This window comes from Adelges cooleyi, unplaced genomic scaffold, assembly GCF_023614345.1.
Source record: "Adelges cooleyi isolate 19-005CV unplaced genomic scaffold, UGA_ACOO_1.1 ACOO_flye_CR_arks_rails_tigmint_CR_PRNA_397, whole genome shotgun sequence".
In the NCBI taxonomy this organism is placed as follows: Eukaryota; Metazoa; Arthropoda; class Insecta; order Hemiptera; family Adelgidae; genus Adelges; species Adelges cooleyi.
This window is the reverse complement of record NW_026096075.1, coordinates 167054-189578: the sequence shown is the minus strand read 5'-3', so window position 1 is coordinate 189578 and position 22525 is coordinate 167054. Positions and strand designations below refer to the sequence as shown.

Below are 22525 nucleotides of genomic sequence, written 5' to 3'. Positions count from 1 at the left end.
TTATTAATTTATTATGTCTTATATTATCAATTTATTGAAATAAATTAGCGTTCAAATTTACTAAGTTTATTCATAAAAATATTATCCTATGTAAAATAGGTATTTAGAAAGACCCCTAGTTATCCTAATTACCCACATTATACTAATTGATAATTTTAATCGATTCATTTGATACTTAATCAAAGTGGTCAGATAAAAAACAAAGTTACACAAATAAGTAAATAAAACTGATACTTTTTTTTTTTTTTTTTTTTTTTTTATAGCCTTTATTAACAAAAAACATTCGGCTCAACAATTAAACAGCAATAACAAGTAAAATGTAAATGTACATTATGGTAATAATATGATTTTAAAGACAAAAGAAAAACAAAACAAAAAAAAAAAAACAATCAGAAAACTAAATAACATTGATATAAACTTAAAACTTAAATTAAATTGAGAAGCCAGAGCTCTTTAAAATGGAAAGGATAGCAAAAATGACAGGAGTGGAATGAGTGTTTAATGAATTAACGTTAAAGGGAGGCTGAATGTTAAGGGAAGAGAGGAAATTAAATAGAGAGAGCCTTTTGTTGGTCAAAGCCGGACAGGTAGTAAGGAGGTGAGAGAAGTCGCAAATGGCTTCATCATCATGAAGAGGACAGAATATGGAGCAGAATTAAGGGATAGATGGAATGCATGTGACGGAAGAAGATTATGACCAAGTCTAAGGCGTGAAAAGGAGGATATTACATTTCTGGGAATATTTAAATTACGGAACCAAGGACGAAAGGTAATGGAAGAGGAAATAGAACGGAACCAGCGGGTGGAGCTGAGGTTAACGTTGGACCATTTGTTTTGCCACGCTTTGGCTACAGTGTGACGGAAAAGGCGGAGGAAGTCAGAAGAAGGGGTATTGGAGATGATCGGAATTAAGTGGAATGAAGTGGAATTAGCGAGGAGGTCGGCAACCTCGTTACCCGTAATACCAACGTGACCTGGGACCCAATGGAAAATAACTGATTTATTTTGTGAGAGGATTGAAGATATTAATGATCTGATGATTAGGATAAAAGGGGAAGGATGAGAATTGAACGGAAAGGATGATATAGCTTGAAGGCATGAAAGAGAATCAGAACAAATTAAATAAGCCGTATTAGGAGCGGAGGAAATGTAAGTAAGAGCATGGATAATGGCGAGACTTTCCGCCGTAAAGGAAGATGAGACTGGATGTAATTTGGAAGAAAAGGATATATTCAAAGCAGGAATAAAAAAGGAACAGCCTGCCGAATTGACTGATACCGTACCGTCCGTGTATATAATGCATGTATTAGGAAACGAAGAAGAGATATAATCGAAAAAGAGATTGTTGACTGTTGAATGGGGGAGAGAACGAAGGGTTTGAACGTGAAGGCCGAGAAAGCTAGTGTTGGAGAGAACGGTGGGTTTAAGAGTGAGGGAATTAAATGGGCAATCATATAAGGGTAGTCTCGAATGCGATTTATATACAAGGGCGGCAGTAGGAGAGAGAGAGTGGCAAACCGAGGCTAAATTAGGGAGAGATTTGGGAACGTAACGCCAGGAAGATTTTATATCTGTGAAGAAATTATATATTGGGGAGTTAGGAGAAGAGAGGGATTTAAGTAGAAACTTACCAGCGAGATCCCGGCAGCGGATTTCGATAGGGGGGGAGGAGCATTCTACAAATAAGCTAGAAATGGGGGTGGATTTCAAAGCACCTATGATACTACGTAGGCAGGAGGCGAGAATGGAGTTTAATTTATTTCTATGAGTGTGAGAAGCAGAGACAAATAAAAAGGAACCATAATCTATTTTTGAACGAATGACGGAGTTATAAATAAGAAGTAAAGAAGTGGGATGAGAGCCCCAAGAGGTGCCTGTAACGCAACGGAGGAAGTTAGCCCAACGGGAGGTAAATGAAAGTAGATGGTTAAGCTGAGGTACCCATCTGAGCTTTGGGTCCAACTTAAGCCCCAAGTAGGTGACATTATCGGAGGGAGGAATGATATGTCCCTCGAGACAAATAGGAGGCAGGTCTAGAGGGATGCGTTTTCTGGTAAAGATCATTAATTGACTTTTATCAGGCGCGGGATCAAATGATGATGAAACAAGGAAGTTGGATAAAAAAGAGAGAGAATTATTAAGGGAATCAATAGCTGTATAGGCAGATTTGTGGGATGGGAAAATAACGATATCATCAGCGTAAAAAAGGGCTGAGACGCCTTCAGTAGAGAGGGCGGAGCTGAATTTTGCTCATATAAATATTAAAAAGAATTGGACTAAGGCAACTGCCCTGAGGGAGTCCACGAAAAGAGGAGCGGCAGGAAACTAGACCTGAAGGAGAAGTAAAAGTAAGAGAGCGGTGAAAAAACAAAGAGGAAATAAAATTACAAAGAAAAGGTGAAATAGAAAGTAGGCGAGAAATCAAGGTAGGTATATGAACCGAATCGAATGCACTCTTAATATCAACAAAAGCTGCTGAACAAAAGGATTTGCTACAAAATTATTTGTAGATGGAACCAGTAAGATTGGAAAGGCACTCCATGGTTCCTAAGCCTCTGCGGAAACCGTATAGATTATTGGGAAGAAAATTGTTTTTTTCGATAAACCAATCCAATCGGTTCTTAATTATGTGTTCCACAGTCTTGCATAATGCCGACGAAAGAGCAATAGGACGAAATGCGGCTGAAGTGGAGTTGTGTTTAGGAATAGGAATGACATTAAACTGGCGCCAAGAGTCGGGGACAATGGCGTTAATCCAAAGAGAATTAAGGATTGAGAGAAGGATATCGTAACCATAAGCAGGAAGATTCTTGAGCATAAGGGGGGAGATGCCGTCTAGGCCAACGGCAGATGAAGTGCGCGATGTGATGGCATAGAAGAGCTCACTTGGAGTGAAAGGAGAGGTAAGAGGATGCGAGGCTGGATCGAAATCCGGCCAAGGAGGAAGGGGTAAAGGAGAAGATTCTTCTGAAGAGGGAACGTAAGAAGGGGCAACTTTATTGCAAAAAGAATTAAACCATGATTCGTTCAAGGAGCGGGGAGGAGATTTGAACAGGCAGCTTTTAAATCGCTTAGCTGTGACCCAAATGTCACTAAGAGAGGAGGAAGAATTTAGAGAAGAACAGAAAGATTGCCAGGCGTTCCTCTTTGCCTGTTTAAGTGTGCGCATGGTAGAGGTGCGTGTAATTTGGTATGCGTGAAAATCCACAAGTGAGCCAGAAGCTCTATATTTTTTGAACGCGTCGGTACGATCATTGACAGCTTTGGTACACAAAGGAGACCAAATAGGGGAGGGAGGAAAATGTTTTTTAGTTATTTTGATATTAGGAAGAGAACGATTAGCGGCTTTAAGAGGATGGAAACAAACCAGTTATAGTCAGCAATGGGTGATACGGGAGTAAAATGAGAAAGAAAATTGGACTTATAGATTTGAAAAGTGGGCCAGCCAGCTTTAGAGTAGTTAAATTTATTAAACGTTTGAGAAAAATGGGAGGATGAAGGGGATGAAGAATTCTTATAAGAAATGAGGATTGGGTAATGATCGCTGCCGTGCGTACAATCAAGAACTGACCACGTGAGGAGCCAAGAAAGGGTAGGAGAAGATATGGTAATATCAACGGTTGAGTAGGCGAGGGGGGGACGGTTAGCCAGAGTCGGCTCTCCTGTGTTGAGTATACAAAGATTAAGGGCGGAGATGGAGGAAAAAATCAAGTTGCCACGGTGGTTAAGATTTTGGGCACCCCATGAGGGGTGATGACCGTTAAAGTCCCCCCCTAAAATCGAATGGGAAGAGACTAAACTGGAGATTTTGTCAATGAGGCGAGGAGGAGGGTTGGAGGATGGAGGAATATAAATAGACCAAAGAGAGATAGGAGAAGATGATTTAGTGAACGCCTCAATACCGACTAGATCGATAGAGTGATCAAGGAGGGAGGATTGAAATTGAGCGTCTAGTACTATATGGTTAATTTGAATGGAGTGATGGGAGGCAATGGCGACGCCACCGTATCCATCACAGCGGTCTGAACGTATAATATTAAAATGTGGTAAGGAAAGATGTTTGTTCTAGAGAAGCCAGGTCTCGGAGAGTAAAGCGAAAGAACATTTTTGGTTAGAAAGAAGAACAGAAAGGTCTTGTAAACGTGGGAGTAAACTTCTAACATTCCATTGGAGAATATGAAAAGAAAGGATGATGATATCGGAATTAGTATGTGTCGTCATCGTCGATGGCTGGGAAAGGGAGATTAAAAAGGGATGATTCAATGACAGACTGGAGCGTTGAAGGAGAAGTGAGAGAAGAAGGGTCGCTTGTGAGCGAACGAGAGAGAATTTGAGCAAAAGCTGCTACCCAATTAGGGTAATCATTGTTTTTAAAAATGATTATGTTCCATATAATTAAGGAAACTGCCATTTGGCGAGGTGGATCTGTTGTTTGAAGGAAGAGGAGGGAATGATGGAGTGGAGGATACGTTTTTCATTTTCCTTGAAGCACCTTCAATCGATTTATTACTATGTTTGGATGGGATATAGGCGTTGGATGATTGAGAGAGAGCGGGGAATGAGGGGGGATGAGCAGCGACGTTAACAGTAGTTGTATTAACATTTTTAGTGACATCGGAAAAAGTAAACGCTTTATTAGTTATACGCGATCGTTTAATTAATGATGCTTCTGAAAAAGTAACGTTTTTTGCGGCCATGATCTTTTTGATGTCTTTCTGGATGGTCCATTCAGAGCAGGAACGGTCTGTAGATGGATGATTCAGCTTGCAGAAAATGCACACGGGGGGTGAGGTCTCTTTAACATTGCATGAAGATTCGCCATGATCAAAAAGTCCACAATGACTGCATCGCTATTTGTTACGACAAAATTTAGATGTGTGGCCGAAACGAAGGCACTTAAGGCATTGTACAGGTGAACGGATGCTAGGCGATACATCAAAAAGAACTTTAAAAATAGAAAGCTTAGTAGGAAGAGTATTTGATACAAATTTTAGCTCCACCAAGTTAGTAGCAATCAGTTTGTTGTCTTTTTTAACGTTGATTCGGCGAAAGGAGATCACTTTGGTAGGGCATTCATAGCCCTCCCAAAACTCTTCTTCAGAGACGATTTTGTCTAAGCGAATGATACCCATACAATATAACAATGTATTAGGGATACTGACAATAAGTCCATGTTCGGCCAGAGATGTTGAAGAGAGACATAAATTGGCGTTATACACGGAATCGAATGTGATTTTGACACGCTGAGAGCCGATGGGATTGATATTAAGAATACCGGAGAACATTTTGGAAAACAGTTTACCAAGTTTGACTGGATGAAAGTTGCCGAGGTTATTATCACTGGATGACGATGCTATCAAAATATGCAAGGGACCCGAATAGTTAAGTGGAAAGCATACATGATCGTTGATTGCCTATACGCAGTCGCGTTAGGGGAAGACATGCTGGCTGAATTTGCGGTGACTAGGTGCGTGTTGTGCGGCATAACCAATATAACTACAGGGGAGTCCAACTCCTTGCTGGTCTTCGAGAGGGCTGAGGGAAAACTTGAAGAGGTCGCAATGTTTTTGGATTTTTTAGGTAGAGGGCTAGTAGGAGATTTAGTATTACTAGAACAGGGATTATTCTTACCCGAGTGAAGCGATGAATCATCCGAAATGCCCAAATCCGAGCCGCTTAGCGTAGACATACGAGTAAGGGGGGAGATACCGAGCTCTCCCCCTCTGGATTTAGGTTTGACCATCCAAAAGAACCCAAGAGGGTCCTTTAGATAGAGCAAATGGCGAAGTAAAATAGAGTAAAATTGAAGGTAAAAAGTTTTTTATATAGAAAATTCCGGTTTGAAAATTAATTTAATTGTATCAATTATATCATATTTATTCATATGAATAAAGACTAAAGCCAAAAACAAATTGCGTGTCTGCCATAGAGACTTGTAATAAATTATATAGAACATAACAAAAATATTGACAATGATTAACCAACCAATTTATAAAAAGTTTGATTTTTTTTGTTTCTATAAGATTTGTCGATTTATGGCAAAAAATGATAAGTCTTGTTTTGTTAAACTTTGAAAAATATTTGAAATATAATTTAAATTTCTGTGAAAGTTTTCAATTTAATTTTTAAATATGTCATATAATGAAAGTCTGGTTTTCTTAAATGACTACATAACTATATTCCGCTATTTTTTCATAATCCTAAAATTGTAAGTTTTGCAGTTTTAAACGTCAACCGTTTTCTCAATAAAGATATTTTTTTTATGCCATTAGAAAATACAAATTAACGGCCTTTATAAACGTGAAAGCAATTTAAAATATTATGCAATATTTTTACTCAAAGAAAAACTAGTCAAGTAAATGTTATATAGTTGTATTAAAAGGACGTCATACAGCAAAATGTCAACGCTAAAATATATCTATATTCTGTCTCAATTAAGAAAGGCAGTGATTTGAAAATCTCGCCTGAGGCATTTAGCACTGCCAATTTTTTTTTATTATACTAATGTCAAGAAAGTATATTATTATTATTAGGTATTATTACTGTGACTATGTTTCATTTTATTAATTAAAAAAGCCAGTACATTGTCAGGGCATAGCAGAGACGGGGAGGTCACAGGTCTACAGAAATTATTATAACTGAAAGTGATAAAATCAATTCTTAATAAACGCTTCGATGGGAATCTGTGAATAGTAGGTTCAAACCAGTACAGTAAGAAAGTATTATAAAATCATTTTACCTAATGACAATAATGTGCTTAAAAATTAATTTTTAGCATTAGGGTGGATACGATTTGAGTTGATCGTCTGACTATATAAATGTATTGCCATAATTACCCATTTATCGTACGTAGTTAACAATATATAATGCAAATATTTTCATTACATTTTGACTGTTGATGATTTACTCAAACATAGCAACTTGGAAATTGATTACGGTCAAATAATGTTCCTCCTTTTTTCTGGGGGAAACAAATGTTGACAACAGATTTTTGAGGAAATTGTATATGTTATAGTTTCATTATAGTTCTACCTTCGACCTAATTTTCAGACCTAAATCCCTAAAGCTTTGTTTGAAAAAGCAAATAAAAAAAAAATGTCTATTCCTTTTAGAGAAATGTGTAAATTTTTCGCGTGTTTTTCTCAATTTAAAAGGGGAAGGGGTGACTTTTAGTTTTTGGCCAACAAAGTACTTTTCAGGTACGATTTTTAATCTATAGAGTTGCTACATGAAGAAATCGGTTTAGTGGTTTAAATAATATCGTGGGTCCAGACACAAAATAAAAACACATTGTAAAAAATCTCTGTTACATACAAAAAAACTCAAAATTAAAATAAATTTCAAATTAAAATCCCTCTAAGAAAAATTTGTCTAGATAAAACCTATCTACCATTTTTCAAAAATATATTTTATTTTTAATTTTTTTGTTAAAAAAATGTAAACTATAAGTTTTTATAAAAAATACATTTTCTAACTTTGTTCCAAGCACAATATATTAGTATTTGTTAAATCATCTCTAAAACGTTAATGGAACCATAACTAAAGTTTCGCTCGGTTCAAGACCCCTTTTAATATATCCAAAGCTTATTTGAAATAATTAGTCCAGAAAAAAAATGTTTCATTTGAATATTAATAAGTTATAACTTATAAACACTACTGACTTATAAGTTTAGTTTTAGTATTAGAGTAGACACTATTAAGATTGATCGTCTGTCTATACCAATTTATTGTCATAGTTACCCATATATCGTAATTAACAATACAGGGCTTTTCAAAATGATTCATCCGATCTAACAAAAATCATATTCACTGTAAAATTTGAGTAATAACGAGGTAGGAAAGTTTATTAGTTAGAAATTACATTAAATTTTTGTTATAATATTTATAAATGTTCAATGTTTTTAAAAGGATGTTGGCGAGTTAGGGAAAATAGTCTTGTAGGCCGGATTTTTGAGGGATATTGGCGTTTGTTTCATTAAGAAACACCCAAAAAAGGAAAAATTACACTCGGACCGTAGTCAATTTCTAGGTTTCTAAGTGTGAGTGAATAACAGTCAACAGGCGTTTGAATGTATTGGTGACTATGGCAATAATTTATTATAGACTGCTTATCAACAATAATCGTATCCATCCTAATACTAGGAATATCATTTTAAGCACACTTTTGCCATTACGTTGTAACGCGATAAAATTCTACATAGGTGTTTTAAATATATTAGTGCCCGAGTTTTGTATGGTGTCAGCCTCGTGAGTGGTTTTATCTGTTGGGAACCAGTGTTGGCGAACAATATTGCCATTAGGCAAAAACATACGCCACGTTTCCACCGCTATCGCATCTCTCCCTCTCACCATCCATTTCCGCGAAGGGCCTTTGTCGCCGCTCTCCTGTCCGTCGTTCTCTCTTCCCGTGACTGCAGTGCAAAGCGGTCTTTTTTTTCTGTCGCCGTTCAGTAACAAAAAGCACCCCAAGCAAAATCATTCTTGGGCTGGAGGTGAGGTGTCATTTCCAGAACCGATAAATATACAACGCAGTTGACATCGTGTTTGTACTGTCATCGGACAAAGTAAAATGGCAACAGAATAAACAAAATGTTTAAATTAAAATTATATAAGCAATAGGCGAACGTCGCTGTAGCGTAATTTTATACTAGACATTTTCATTAAATTGCGTTTTTCATTGATGTGCTCTAACACAATATTATTATACAATATAACAAAGTATAAAATCACTTTGACGATTGATGATATTGTTTATAGACATTGCTTACTCAATATTTTAATTAAAATATTTTGTTTATTTTGTTACACATATTATAAAGAGACCTGTATGCGCATGGAGTTTTTACATTTGTTGTAGACTAGTAACTTTTTCAGTGAGATTATGGTATTAATTAAACAAGTTGTTTTAGAGCGTAGCTATTACAATATATTTCATTTGCTTTTCCAAAGGCATCATCATTTTATGAAAACTTACTGGACAATAAAAATGTTGAATAAATACTTTTTGTAAGGATACATTTAATGTTAAGCTTTTGTTTGAAACTTTTTAAACCAAAATAAAGGGCTTTATCGTCTACAGACAAAAAAAAACTTCATTATATAACCAATACCTTCTCTGCTATCTCATCGAAGCTAAACCATCTTTATATTACCAAATATCTTTTCAGCTATCGCTTCGAAGCCAAAATATTTTTGGTCAAGTTTTTAAAATTATGTTATTGGCTGATGATCGGTTCTATCGTTGTAATTTTAGAATATAATATTTAGTATATAATGTTTTTTTTTACATTATTGGTTTGGCAAAAATTTAAAACTTAAAAGTTTTAACAAATTCAAACTGTCCAATTTCTGTTGAAAATTAAAACGTAACGTACTTATTTTATTAACTTTTTAAATTAAGAATAATTTACTAAAAATGTTGACTTGTCTATAACCAGTTTTGGATAATTATTTTTATTGTTATTAATGATTAAATTTAAGGACAGGAAGAGTGGGATGTAGTATTATTTTTATCTACGCGTATTATACAACCGTACTTCTCCGCGCTGTCCTAACTTAACTTTCACACTAATAACTTTAAAAGTAACAAGATCACGTATTATAAAAATAAAAATTAAAAAACTAATTAAATCCTATAAGATATTGAGTGGATCTCTTTACAACAATCATCCTGTGTAACTAAATTAGCGATAAAAGTTTCAAGATAAAAAAAGGTTGCACACGGGCTGACACTCATACGTCCATCGAATTTTGACGGGCCGCTTTTCACCGGTCTTCGACATCGTAAATATTACCTCGGGCCGCACACTCACCTACAGCCATACGGCCGCCCGGTAAACACCCTCCTCCTCCCCCCACGGTCGACCAGCGGTCCAACACATAACAAACGGCGCGTGGACAATATTAGCGGGCGTACCACTAATTCCACGCGAACCGAGTAGCCGCCGGCAGCCGATTGAAATGCCCTCCCTCCCACGTCATCTCACATCGACATATAGGCGACCGGCGACCGCCGTAGTAGCCGCCAGGCTCGTGAAGCTTATCACGCGGAGCCTCTGGTGTACACAATACCGCCGGTAGATGTAAACAAACACATAATCAATCCGCTAATCGGCTGGTACGACAATAATAATACATTTTTGTTTTATTAGTTGCACTACTATTATTTTTTTTTTTTTTTTTTTTATTGATCATTATTTTACAACCCGGCATCTATGGCCATTAGTTACAGATGTGGTGGAAAAAAGTTATTTACAATGGGTATTCATTAAGTTTGCGTATTCTAATAGTTAAGAGCCAAGAAAGAGAATGTGTAATTTTTAAATTAAGTTATATAAGTCGGTTGATTTTAGGAAGTCGATCATCTTGGCATTGTTCTCGGGTTCTGGTCCTAGTGAAGTGTCAAGTGTCGCGTCGATTCCAATCCTTTGTCTGTCTTGTTCGTACTTGAGGCACTCGGTTAATATGTGTTTCACGGTCAGTCTTACACCGCAAGCTACACATATAGGAGTTTCTTCCTTAGCCATTAGATAACCATGGGTTAGTCTCGTGTGTCCGATTCGCATGCAGTTTAGTATTGTTTCATCTTTCCTTTTTAGAAAGCTGTTAATCCATCGGTTAGTGGAACTTTTAATAGTGTTCAGTTTGGTAGTTTGTTGCTTCCATAACTGGAGCGATTTGTCGTTGGACATCTCATTAATCTGGGTTTTTAAGTCATCGTATGTTAGCCCTGGTATTAATGTTACTTCCTCATTTTGGGTGGCAATTTTAGCCTGTTGGTCGGCTAACTCGTTACCTTTGATGCCTGCATGTCCAGGAACCCACATGAGCGTGATTTGTTTGTTCTATAGTTGAGGCTTCGTTTAGTTTGTTTTGAATTTTTATTGCGATGTCGCCGGGATGGAATTGGTTTTTGATGCTGTTGAGGGTACTTAGGGAGTCACTAAAAATAATATGTTTTGAGTGCTCTTCATGTATTATTCTTTTTATTGCCTCTAGTATCGCAATTGCTTCAGCCGAGAATATGGAACATGTGCTTGGAAGTTTGAATAGTAGATTTCTGTTTTGGAATATTATTGAAAAGCCAACTTCGTCTTGGGATTTAGAAGCATCGGTGTATACTTTTTGGTAGTCTTTATATTGTTCTAGTATACTGAGAAAGTGACTTCTGTATACTGGGGAGGAGTTTGAGGTTTTAGGAGGGAAGTTAGTTCTGTATTTATTGCGTAATGAGCTATCCAAGGAGGATGGGTCATTGGTTCTCTTGAAATTATTTGAGCCGTGTTAATACCGTTTACTTTTAATTCTTGGTGAATTTCAGTATTTTCCTCTGTGAGTGAGTTGAAGTTGGCTCTAACTGTTCTAACCATGTATTTTAGAGCTAAGTCTATCCTTTTTATCTCGGGTAGGTGTTCTCCAGTTATGTTATATATGCTTAAAATTGGACTACTGCGGAAAGCACCTATAGCTAGTCTTAGTCCGCTGTTGTTGATAGTATCAATTGCTTTTAGGATAGAGTATGTTGCAGATTTGAACATAATGGATCCATAGTTTAGTCTAGACTGTATAGTAGATCTGTGGATTTTGATTAGTGTTTTGGAATCACCTCCCCAAGCTGTGTGGGATAGTATTTTGAGTAAGTTTAGAGCGTTGTTGGTTGAGGTCTTTAGGTATTGTATATGGGATGCCCACTTGTGACGGCGATCAAAGAAAAGGCCAAGGATTTTAACCGATTTTTTATTGGGAATTGGCATGCCGTCGAGAGTGATATGAAGTTTGCCTACCTTTCTTTTTTTTGTGAATACTATGCAGTTTGATTTTTTTGGAGAGAAGTTAAAACCTGTCTTTCCGGCCCATTCTTCTAGATTGTTGGTGGTTATCTGAAGGAATTTTTGTACAGAGTTAATATTACTGCTTCGACATGAGTAGTTAAAATCGTCTGCGAAAAGGTTGCATTTTACGGGTAGGGAACAGCATTGGGTTATGTCGTTTATGGCTAACAGAAATAACGTTACTGCATTATGTTTATCTTTGATTGCCGATTTAATGTTTTGATTCCACCAGGGTACTTTGGGTTTTTTTTTATTAGCAGTTGATTTACCTATCGTAAGATTTGCTATTTTAAGTATTGAGTTAGTAAATGTATGTACTATTGTATCGATGCTTACTGTTTTGGCATCATTTATACATTTGATTTCTTCATCGAGTAATTCATAAAAAAGTGGCCAATCGGCACTTTTTAAATTCCACCTTTCACCGGAGGGAGGTTCATCGGGGATCCGAGATAAGTATTTAATGATAATGGGGAAGTGGTCACTGCTGGTTATATTGCTATATACTTTCCATTGTAATCTTTGTGCTAGGGATGCGTTAGATAATGTTAGGTCAATGTTGGACGTAAGACCGTTTGCGATATTTATATGAGTGGGTTCGTTGCTGTTGAGTATTACAATATTGTCGTCATCGAACGCTTTATCAATTTCTTTTCCTCTTCTATCGGTTGACACGGATCCCCACTTGATGTTGTGGCTATTGAAGTCTCCGGTAATGATGAAAGGCGTTGGTATTTGTTTTAGAATATTTGTTATATCGATATGGTCGAAGCTGTGTTGGTTTGGTAGATATATGTTGCATATATTTAATTCTAGGTATTTAAGTTTTACTCTAACCGCTGTGACTTCGAAGTGGGTGTTTATGTTGATTAATTTACTAGAATATTCAGTTTTGACATATATTGTCACTCCCCCACTAGCTCGTAATCCCTCAGTTCGGTTTTTACTATAACCTGTGTAGTTTAGTAGTTTTCCTGTGTTATCGTTTTTAAAATTAGTTTCTTGTAAACATATTATTGCTGGTTGGATTTCTGTTAATATAATTTTTAGTTCATCGAGTTTTTTATAAAACCCGTTTATGTTCCATTGTAATATTGTGCACATTCAGATATATTAATATTTAGTGGTGTTTTACTATTTGAGTGCGAAGAACTTTAATTGTCTTCTTGGGGTGGCAAGCTTTGAAATAAGAGGTTAGAAAGTCTTGTGAGTTTGGTCTTCAATCCTCTATCCGTTATTTTTGGACGAACTTTTTCAATTATGTTTAAAATCGAGGGTATATCTGTATTGATTTGTTTGCATAAGAAATGTATATTGATCGACTTATTTGAAAAATTTTCAATTACGTATTGGAATTGAGATATTGATAATGGGTCGTCATTGGCACTGAGAAAAAACTCTTGAGCTCGTTTCAATAAGGTTTCCAGGTTGATTTCTTCAACTTGCGAGAAAGAATTGGATCGGGAATTTATTTTGACTTTCTTTTTCTTGGGCTTATTGTTAACAATAGGAGAGGTTGCAATGTTAATCGTGGTAGGTGATTTTTGTGAAAGAGATGTTTCGGATAGTGGTCTTTTATTTTTTTCGTTAGTTTCGTTTATTACGATAGGGGGTAAACTATGTTTCGGGGGATTTGATAAGTGGTCCGTGTTCTCTTGGGTGAAATCCTTATTCTTTTCGTCGGGTGAGTTGGTGTCTGTAGGTGGGGAAGATGTTTTTATTGTGTTAATTGATAAGTTGTCATCTTGTGACCAATCCATGGGTCTACCGACGTCGGACGAGTCAGAAATTTGGGCGGGTTTGGGAGGGGGAGAATGATCTACCCTTTCGGTAACTTCTTTTGATGGAGTGTCTTGTAGTAATTTTGGGTACTGGTTATCGGAATATTGGGTGCTTAATTCGTCTAAAATATCTTTTTTGCAGGATTTGGAAGTGTGTCCGGTAGATTTACAAGTATAGCAAGTGATTGAGTCGTCGGTGAGAAATATACGAAATTGGGATCCGTTTGAGTTAATTACTAGTGATCCCGGGATTTTATTTGTGTCCTCGTGTTTTATATACATTTGTCTTCTAAAACTCATTATGTGCTCGTACCCTTCAATATTTATTCCTGCTTTTAAATAATTAATTTGGGATGTGGGAATTATATCAACATCTTTGAGGGCGTTAAGTATCGCTTGATTGGGTATGGTGGGGCAAACATTTGAGATGATTATTCTCTTGGCTGGATTGATTAATCTGCGTAATTGAATTTCTTGATCGTTTATTGTAATTATTTTAGTTTTTTCCAACAGTGCGTCTAATGTGCTTTTATTAGATAAGAATATACAGAAGCGGTTATTGGAGATTCTGGACACGAAGGTGATATTTTTTGGTGATACTATTTGACCTACGGCCAGAATATATTCTTTTTGTGGAACCCCATCGATGGAGTTGAATACGAGAGCTTGGTCTCTTTTGGGCGAATTATAATTTGCCGTTATTGAAGCAAAATTTCTGTTAGAGCTATTTGTTGTCATGTATGTTGTTTGTGTTGGGTTTGTATGTGTAAAGGCATTTTGTCCGTCTTTATGGATTGTAAGCGCGGTGTTCGTAATGCTGGCGGTTATCTCGGTATCGGGTTCATTAGCGGTTGCGATACCGATTGCGTGCGGTGTATTGATGGAAAAGGTAGACGTTGCGGAGCTGAAGGCCGGGGAGGGGTAGTGTTTGTTGGTACCGACCGTCTGGCTCGGCATTGATATGCGGTATTGGTTTATTATTGGTGATTTGGCAGAGGTAGGGGTTTGCTGTATTTTGGGAGTGATGTTATTTTGGGTTCGGTTACCCGTTGGTTTTGATATGACGTTTGGGTTTTGTTTTTGCGTGGGTGTTGAAGTGTTAGGCGATTTGCCTAATAGATTCTTAGTGCTCATTTCAGATCCTACGGTATTATTTAATAATGTCCATATTACCTGTTAAGTGGCGTAACTACTAAAATGCTTATCGGCAGCTGATAAAATCGCACTGGCGACACCCGTGTTTCACTGTCGGTGGTCAAACACGTACTGAACTCAATCACTTTATGTGTACTGTGTATGCATGCAATTCTATATATTCTTACAAAATGCATACACAAATTCATTAGTCTGCTGTCGATATTTACACATGTTGTACTAAGAATTAGCAAATAAAGACATAACACATAATATGCATATTCATATATATTTACGACTGAGTTCCTTCAACGCTGTGACACTGGTGTTGACAGTTTTCACAATCGAGAGAAATTATTATATTCATAATAAGTGTACACTAGCAATGAACGTTCTATATTTCCATATTAGCGTCTCAATACTATAGTGGAATAACTTTTAAATACTAATAGGTACAATTAATAAAAACTAAGCTATTAGACAATGAACAAAAACGGAACATACGAGCAAGGTGTATAATATGGTTTTTCTTATAAGTTTAAAAAATGTAAAATAACTATAAAAATTGTAAATTTTGTATTGAACAAGCCTACCTAGACAAAGGCTTACCTTACTATAGCCGTACATCCCTAATATTATGTCTATACTCTACAGTCATACAGGGTGTTTAAAAAGTTAGAAAACGGTCAATTTTTAGAGCCGTTATTGATTTTTTTTTCAAATTTTAACTTTTGGATGTTAATATATGTTATTTTATGCACATTTGAGGCTGAAATACAAAATATTACCTCAAATAGTTTGCGCATTCGTGGTATCAACTTTTAAAATTTAAACGGGAACCCCTATATTTTTGGGGATATTCTGTTAGCAATTAATATTTAAAATACAAAAATGTTAAAAACACTTTTTGATACCATACAGTTCAAAAGTTATTGCTATTTAAAGTTCATGTTAGTGCTCCATTCAAAAGAATTTTCAACCATGTACAAGTCAGATAATTTGATGTGACTTTTATCAGATGTGTAATGTAATATCTGAAGTACGATTAAAAAAAAACAAAATCACAATTAAATTGAATTAATAGCTTTAATTGTTATTTGGAAATTTGTTTAAAAAAACACTACTTTTTGGAGACGCTAATTGCGCGTTTCAATGCTTTATATACACAATGAATGTATTATATATGTAGAAACATGCACTATTTTATGGTTTTTAAAAATTAAATATTCTATTGGAAAAACTATATTTAATTCAGTGTAAAAACCATACAATTACAAAATTAAAAGAATTGCACCTGTAAGTTAAAAAAAAAACAGTACAGTGGGGTCGGGGCATAGTGGGGACGGAGCATAGTTGGGTCGGGGCATATTGGGGACGGGGAGGTCACAGGTTTACAGGAATTTTTAAATCTGAAAGTGATAAAATCACTTTCGAAAAAACGCTTCGATGCAAATCGGTAGTTAGTATTTTTAAGCCAGTACAGTCCAAACCAAGCACAGTATAAACCAGCAAAGTTAGAAAGTTTTAAATGAAGGTTCTGTATTTACAAATGAGCATCAAAGCGTTTATTTGAAAGCGATTTTATTCAATTTTATCACTTTTATTTATAATAATTCTTGTAGACCTGTGACCTCTCCGTTTCCTCATTGCTTTGATTACATTATGCCAATACTCTACTGTACTAGTCCTCTCGGATAAAATCGCTTTCAAATAAACGCTTTGATGCTCATTTGTAAATACAGAACCTTCATTTAAAACTTTCTAACTTTGCTGGTTTATACTGTGCTTGGTTTGGACTGTACTGGCTTGAAAATACTAACTACCGATTTGCATCGAAGCGTTTTTTCGAAAGTGATTTTATCACTTTCAGATTTAAAAATTCCTGTAAACCTGTGACCTCCCCGTCCCCAATATGCCCCGACCCAACTATGCTCCGTCCCCACTATGCCCCGACCCCACTGTACTGTTTTTTTTTTTTTTTGCAAAAACTTAGTGGACCAAATAACACATATACAATGTCTTGTTATATTTTGTTGGAATGGTCGACGATTCATGTTTCAATCGTTTGTACTCCATAGTTTAAATTATAATCGCTTATTCTCAATAAAATTAATATTTATGTATTATATACTTCCATTAAAGCAATCACACACAAACTATTTATACTTCACAGATTATATTATTTCAAAGCTATATTATACTTCTATTTTACTAGATTGACAATGTACAAAATAAAATGCAACTAAAAAAACCTTTTCATAGATCCTTAAAATGTAAAGGGTGGGATAGTGAAACGGGTTTTACCATTTAAATACATTAGAAAATCGCCGTTTTACTGCCTCATCCTGTATAATAATTTCTTGTTATTTTCTAAAGAAAAATCGATTTTCTTACATTTAAATTAAAATAAATCGTATACTGGTACTGTGATGGAGAAAACAATAAATTTTACCTACATTTATTACTTATTAGTTAAATATTACTAACGTGTATAGCCACAAGCAAACGGTGTGCAGGTGGTTTTATACGAAGGTGGAAATTTAACACCGAAAATTATGTAAAGAAAATATTTTTTTATAATTAAATATTTTTTACAATATGTAAATAAAAATAATAATACTCGGAACGACAGCGGATTGACACTCCGGATCAATTTTAAATCAATAACTGATAATCGAATTATCGAATACTGACTGGCAACTACCTACAAATGTCATCACCCCCCGACCTCTCTCTCACACTCCATGACCGGCTCGGGCCGATAAGGGGTTTTTCGTTCCCACCTGTACCGTGTACATAAGACGGTGGACAGTTGATAACGCGATCGGGCGTTTATATGGTCACGATCAAATATTATTTTGTCTCGAAAATTGATAATTACAACAACTATACACTATAGTATAAACAACTCATGTTATCATTTCTCACGTAATGGCTGCCAATTAAAATTAAATTAGTTTCTTAAATTAAATTCAGTCATTCCGCAAAAAGTTCAAGTCCAAATCGATTTTATATCAACTGTGACTTAATAAAATCCACACCCAGTTAGTTATATTCTGTTGACAAATTGTTTTTTATTAAATAATGAAAATTGATAAAATAAACATCAACTACGTCATAAAAGTTTTATACAGCGCAATACAAGTTACAACCAGAATAAAAACTAGCGTTTTTGTAGAGATTTAAAAATACTATTTGAAACGACATACAATATTTTCTATCATAACTGATTTCATAATTCATTACGAAGCAGATAAGAGCGCGCATCAATATGCCGTTCGTACACACGATGATGCCAATAGAACAAAAAATTATACTTTTTTTTTTTCGTTTCTCACATCTGGTAGAGTGCGTTTGTACTTAAAAAAAAAAAAAAAAAAAAATTGAACTTTGTGTCAACTTAAAGTCAAAAGTGTTACTTGAGCACAAAACTCAATAGTATCATTCTGCATAGATCTACATAAAATTGTTTTAATGATTTGATAACAATTTTTTTAAGATTTTATAGAATATACGCAATCTGCGAAAACACAGTTTTCCGGCTATTAAAAAAAAACTGTAGTGCCGAATTATTTTTCCGTTTAATATGTTATGGATACATATGAGTTCCAACTACTGGCAAATTTTCAACCCAAAGGTCTTAAAATTACGGCTAAAAACCCCGAAAAACAAAAAAACCTGTACCCCCCCTAGGGGGGTGGGCATTGGGTTAAATTCAAATTTGATATAACTGACGTGCGCGGGCATACTAAATAAATATTTCTTATGCATTTCAACTCGATCCGACTATTTTTCTCGAAGCTATAGCCAGTAAAAGTTCTAACTTAAAAACTCGTACGGTTTTTTTTTTTGTTTTTTTCAACTTTCGCCTGTGAAGAGTTAAACTTTTTCAACTTTTACCCCCCCAAAGTACCAACTAGATGAAAATTGCGATTTATAGAGTTGCTATTCGAAGGAATTGGTCCAGTATTAAAGAAGTTACAGTGTATACAGATAAAAAAAAAACATACATCAGAGTAAAACCAATACCTTCTCGCTTTGCATCGAAGCTAAAAATAAAAGATAATTGTTTATGTATTATTATTTTTTTATTTTAAGACTATCATTAACTGAAATGGTCCAACCTACACCATGCAAAACTTAAGTTGCAGCAAAAATGCAAAATTTTTGTTTTCACAAGATGGTATTTTTTATAATATTTATTTAAATAACATAAAGTTTAAAAAGTATTTGATTCTAATTATTATATAATTTAAACAATATTAACATACTGCAATCCGTTAAGTTCCATTGCCAACGCATCGTGCATAATACAATAGTGTATTGTGCAGTACTGTATGTGTACAAGCTTCCCCTTGTAAATTTGTGTATGATCCTAAATGTTAATTATCTTATGATGTGCAGTCATGCTCGATAGATAATTAGCCGACAATAGCCAGGCAAGTTTTGACTAGTAAAATACAAAAAAAAAATGCTTTCCTTAAAAACTCAAACAGAATTTATTATTAATACACTCCAAAAATTCTGAAACAACTAGGCCGCACACGAGGCGATTGTCACGCGATGTGATTTGTGTGCGATTCGGACGAGATACATGAGATACGTGCGATTTGAGCGATTAGAAGTCCACCATCACGAAGCTATTGTTTTTTTTTTAAGTCGGTTGAACATTGCCAATTTCATAGTTGTGTGAAGTTCACCACAAAAATGTCGAGTTCCAGTGAAGAGGACATTGCTATGTACTAACTACTACTTGTACAAAAAGTTAAAAAATAAAGACTTTGCCCTATTTTTAGATATGTAAATATAAAATCTGAGAATTTAAATTTAAACGATTTGTACAAAAATAGTTACCAGGTAAATTGACTACATTTTACACATCACACCATGTCATGTCCACAGAATCCTTTCTTGGATATTCTCAAACCGTGTAGTTAAATAATTTAATTCAAGTTTAGAAGTGATGCCGCCGGGTTACTTCTTTTATCAACCAAAAAAAAAATCCGTCATATAAATTTATAAATTCATTAGTTTTACTTATTGCATTAAAAAAAATGCAGATTGCATAAACTCATGTTTAATAAAAAAATATGGTTGCCCTCTGTATAATAGTTATAATAATATACAACACATTATACTACACATATAGATGTATTATCTGGCTGAAATATTGTCAGGTTATGTTGTATACTAGTATTTGAGTTTATAATGTACATAGTATCTGAATAATTCCAAAATAATTTGGAATTGTGTATGCGATTGTGTCTTCGCTGTATTATACCATTCAACTCGACTGATTCCAGAGAATAACTTATGTGTGTTTGAATCATTTTACACGTTCAGTGCATTCATTTTATACAGCATGCACATTGAACTTGCGGTAAAGTTATTAAAGCCGTCGTATGCGTTCAATCATTTAGCAGAGACCTTATATGGCCGTGACACGATACCGAGATAATAGCGAGGAGTATATTAAAATTAAACAAAAGCCTTTACAGAGAATAATTTCTAGCGTTTTGTTCTTTAAAAGGGATGCAAATTTAATAATTGTCCAATACACGTGGGCAGTTGGACAGTCGGCGTAACTATTGAAGTAGAGACTTTAATTAAAGTAATAGCTTGTGAGAACGGATAAATCCACGGTACTACCTCACCTACAATTAGTACACGACTGACGTATTCATAGTATATTTTATGCTTTATCGAGTACCGTACGTATCATGGAGGCGTTATAAATTGTCCGGTACATCTACCGCGTTCTGACGTTAAGGGGATGTCATACACCCGTTATTTTCTTCAAAAATCCGCCTTGCGCAGATTAATTTTACAAAGGTTATAATAAAAACTAAAAAACCACATTTTTACATAATAGGTATAGACAACAGCATTGGCTGTGTTCTATCGTCGCCCTTTTTTAATGTTTTAACCAGTTCATGAATAATTAGTTAATTAAGAAAGGACTTTTTTGACTTTTTTAAAAATGATATAGCGTTGGTTGTATTAGGTATATCGAAAAAATACGGATGATGGAACACAGATAATTTTGTCATAAATAATATGTATTAATTTCTTTCCTTAACTATATATAAGCCTGAGAAAAATAAATTCGCGCAAAGCAGTTTTGAAGGGAAACAATTGTAAATTTATCCTATAGAAATGACTGTGATAGTCTGACAAATAAAATGACAATCGACAAAGTATCCTCATTACTGCATTAATAAGTATGCATTATAGTTCAAACTCTAAATTAAGAATTTTCGAAAAATTGCCTATACTTTACTCCTTAAAAATGGCCGGCGTCCTCTTAAGTTGTATGCAAAACATGAACGGGTTAATACCGGCGTGGCGGCCATTGACACATAGCCCCGGACACTGATAACGATTGCTGAAAAAGGGAAGACACATAACACATGAAATCGCGGAGGCGGTCATCCACCAAATCGCTGATGACACGGCTTATACTATTGGTTAGAAAAATATATTATAATTCATATATATTATAATATAATTATATAATCGAAAAATTACCAATTCTTACTAAAAAAAGGTTATAGGAAACTTAAAAAAAAAAAAATATTAAAATCACAAAAAGAACGTTTAGTGGCCATCCTGAAAACTATGAAATATGTCGCTTAGACCCTTTTGCCGTGTCACCACCGAAATGTTAGTTGAAGATTTAAGGTGTTTGTGTTAAAATATACAAAATCTGCGTAAACGCAGTTTTTCGGCAATTAATAAAAAACCCCGTAGTCCTGAATTTATTCTTAGTTTAATATGTTATCTTAAAATTACGGTTAAAAAACCAAAAAAAACTCACATCCCCTAGAGGAATGGGAAATGGGTATAATTAAAATTTAAGACTATTGACGTGTGCGGGGATACCTAATAAAAATATTCCTCATACATTTCAACTCGATCCGACTCTTTTTTTCGAAATTATAGCCAGTGAAATTTCTAACTTTAAAACTAGTATTTTGTTTTTTGTTTTTAAAATTGTAGCTGTGAATAAGTAAACGTTTTCAACTTTTACCCCCCCCCCCTTCCAAAGTACAAACTAGATGAAATTTGTGATTTATAGAGTTACTACTCGAAGGAAATGGTCTAGTATTAAAAAAGTTACAGTGTATACAGACTAAAAAAAAACCCCATATCAATGTAAAACCATTAGCATCGCTCCTCCGCATTAAAGCTAAAAAGGATTAAATGGTTGTTGTATATTTTCATTTCAGCTGATTATAAATATTCATATTATACACAAAAATGTTTTTTTTTCAACGGTGTCCATAACGCTGCGCATTGTGTATGCATGATAAAACTGCGATTACTTTATAAATATTTACCTGTCTCTTGTTATACGTATCGTGAAGTAGGTTTTCCGGTTTTAACACTTAATTAAATTAAAATAATCAGCATATTATACCATATGAATAAAAGGTTTGCAAATATATTTTTTTTAGTAGGTATGAAAAAATTATATAAATATATAAAATACATCACTGAATAGTATATTATTATTTCTGAATGCGGGAATTTCTGTTTGAAAGTAACGGTTTCATATGGATAAAATACACTATAATATAATATGTGATTATAATGTAATGTATTATAATATTGACAATATATTTAATATATTTTGAGTTGACAAATAATAATAAAAAAATGGCGAAAATATAAAAAAATATACGTGATAAATAAAGATTTAGTGAAAAGTTCCCTAAAACGATCTCTTTAAAATAATGTTTGAATAAAATAAAATATATAACTTTTTAATATAATGTA

General features: G+C 34.7%; 1 protein-coding gene across 1 annotated transcript in view; it reads left to right on the top strand.

The window, feature by feature from the left end:
* LOC126841603 (uncharacterized) overlaps window positions 1-22525 on the top strand; it is a 58359-nt gene that overhangs the window by 20409 nt on the left and 15425 nt on the right. The window lies entirely within an intron of this gene.